Source organism: Peromyscus maniculatus, chromosome 11 (genome assembly GCF_049852395.1).
Source record: "Peromyscus maniculatus bairdii isolate BWxNUB_F1_BW_parent chromosome 11, HU_Pman_BW_mat_3.1, whole genome shotgun sequence".
NCBI classification, from domain to species: domain Eukaryota; kingdom Metazoa; phylum Chordata; class Mammalia; order Rodentia; family Cricetidae; genus Peromyscus; species Peromyscus maniculatus.
In genome coordinates this window covers 26,164,671-26,167,918 of record NC_134862.1, presented here as the reverse complement: position 1 = coordinate 26,167,918, position 3,248 = coordinate 26,164,671, and positions in this window count along the sequence as shown.

The window sequence follows — 3,248 nt, the reverse complement described above, 5'->3', positions numbered from 1 at the left end:
CCTGAAAATCAATTTGAACTAATGTGAAACTTTTGTCCCATTCATTATAGACATGAGTTATTAGATATTGGCAACTAGGATCACATTGCAAACTTAGATTTATTACTTTGTACATTGAGCCCCCTCTTCTTAGTTCTCCTGTGTTAAAAATGGGATAAGCATACAACCCCTATTTTATGGGGTTGTATGTTCTAATCCAATTATGATAGAAAATTTTGTAGAACTCTATCTCATGCATAAACATGATCTCTAGTTAATACTGTCCAGATTTAGTAATATAGTTCAAGAGAAATTTAAATTTAAGCTATCTCTGAGGCCAGTTTTCATTTCTCTTTGTTGAAGGTAGTATAGAAGTAATGTACCATTCTAGTACACATTTTTTTTTTTTTTTGGTTTTTCGAGACAGGGTTTCTCTGTGTAGCTTTGCGCCTTTCCTGGAGCTCACTTGGTAGCCCAGGCTGGCCTCAAACTCACAGAGATCCACCTGGCTCTGCCTCCCAAGTGCTGGGATTAAAGGCGTGCGCCACCAATGCCCGGCCATATTACACATTTTGTATACAATTCAGTATTCTCTATGATCATGGAAAAACACACATTAAAGAAATTAAAACTTTTTAGGACATTTTATTTTCTAGGTCTTAGTGTTTTTCATAAAATACTGTAAATTTGGTTGAATGCTCTTGTGAGGTTTGAGTCCTCTTTTGTATCTATAACATTCTGACATTTGGTCATATAGCTTTTATCAAGTCTAATTTTTTTCTCATACACAGACAGTCTTAAACTATCCATTGCAAATTAACAGCAAAGTGTTTAAACACTTTTGCTTGATGTTTTTGGAAGTTTTGCTCTTCCTGTTGATTAATTCATGGTTTTCTTTCTCTCTAAACTTATCATGCTCAGGTGGAAAAAACAACAGTTAGGGGAAATCTAATTATCTTTTTGTAACCCCGACTACCCATCCACAAACACCATTTCACAAAAACCCTACTGAGTCTTTTGGTACAATTAGTACTTCTCTGTGTTCTTTGTTTATATATTTCTGTTACTATCATATTCTCTTAAATTTTCAAACATATTGTATTTCACTTTCTTGCATTGCAGATTTTATACTACAATTTCTTTAATGAAGTATACAGCAGTTGTTTGATAAAATACATTCCAGCTTTCTATATAAATTCTCTTAAATATATTCTCATTTTGAAAGACAGAGTACATTCTGCTCAACCAAGTACATATGCTAGTATCTTTCTTTTGATTTCTTTAATGGTGTGATGGCAAGTGCAACATGTATCGTGGGCTAGCAAGAGCATCCAGAGGTATTACATATTGTCCCTGGTTTTGCTTTTTTTCTTTTAAAGGTAAGATTGATGACTCAGAAAGATTGTGCTGATTCAGCCAGGGAGTAAAATAACCATGACTCATGACCAGTACCAACTGACCTTGGACAATAATTAAATAACAAACATACAGTGTAAGCTAATTATATTGTTAAATTAATGGCATCTTTGAATCCAAATCCCATGTTTTCTATTTCATTTCTGAAACATATTCACCATTAACTGAGTTAATAGAATCTCAAAATCATTCTGACCTACACATTCATATCATTAAAAATTATTCTTCTCTCTTGTTTCCTTTATGTCACTAACTAGATCAGCTTCTGGCCTTTCCCAAAATAGCATTTATTTTATTGTTATAATATCTAGGTTATTTGTAGCTGGCAAAATTGAAGAAAATACTTTGTCCTATCCTATCCTATTTTGGGGAGTCTAAAGTTTTATATCTAATTTACCTTTTATCATAACTAAGTAAAACTATAATTATAACTATTTAGCCTTCAACTCCATCAAAGACCCCAAAAGAATATAATATTATTTGGGTAAACAGGAAGTACATTGTAAGCAAATTCCAAAATTCTAAGGATAACAGAGATATCTGGCTGCCTGGACAGTCACCCAAAGGACCTCTGCAATGTTGGGGCATCCATCTTCAGCCTACAGGCCTAGAGCCTCTGGCAGATATTTTAGTGAAGCAGGAAACTTGAAGGATTGTCTCACCTATTGGAAAAGTTCATCAGTCACTTTCCTCTGTGCCTTACAGAATGTCTGGCAGTTTATTCTGTGAAGCAGGAACCTGAAGATTAATCTTTCCTTGATTTGGCAAAGCTCAGCTGTCACTTTCCTATGGGTCCTGCAAGTCCATTTTATACAACATATTGTCAAGCAGTCCAGGCAAGGGTATTTTCTTGGCCAAATAGCGAGCATTTTCCACATTATTATTATTTTATGTTTTACACATTTAACTTCTTTTTAAATATATTTTTATTTTATAATTAATTCAATTTTGCATATCAGCCATGGATTCCCCTGTCCTTCCTCCTCCAACCCCCCAGCTTCCCCCCAAATCCACCCCCCATTCCAACCTCCTCCAAAGCAAGGACTCCCCTGGATATTCAGCTCAGCCTGGTAGATTCAGTTGAGGCAGGTCCTGTCCCCTCCTCCCTAAACCAAATGCTGAGCAAAATGTCCCAGCATAGGCCCTAGGTTCCAAAAAGCCAGCTCATGCACTAAGGACAGGTCATGGTCCCACTGCATGGGGGCCTCCTATACAGTTCAAGCTAATCAACTGTCTCAGTTATCCAGAGGGCCTGATCCAGTTCCATGGGGGCTCCTCAGCTGTTGGTTAACAGTTCATGTGTTTCCACTAGTTTGGCTATTTGTCCCTATGCTTTTTCCAATCATGGTCTCAATATCTCTTGCTCATATAATCCTTCTTTTCTCTCACCAATTGGACTCCTGAAGCTCGACCTGGGGCTTGGCTGTGGATCTCTGCATCTGCTTCTATCAGTCACTGGATGAGAGTTCTATAATGACAGTTAGGATGTTCAGCTATTCGATCACCAGAGTAAGTGAGCTTGGGTTTACTCTCGACCATTGCCAGTAGTCTATTGTGGAGATATCTGAGGATTTCTTCTGGTCCTCTCTAGCACTTTGCTTCTTCCTATTCCCATGGGGTCTTCATTTAACATTGTATCTCTTTCCTTGTTCTCCCACTCTGTTCCTGATCCAGCTGGGACTTCCAGCTCTGTGGTGATATTGTGTTCCCCAAAATATTGTGCACCCTACTAAACTTATCTGGGGTCAGAGAACAGAACAGCCACTAGATACAGAGGTCAGAAAATGGAGGCACACATACCTTTAATCCTAGCATTCCAGAGGCAGAGATCTACCTGGATCTCTATGTGTTCA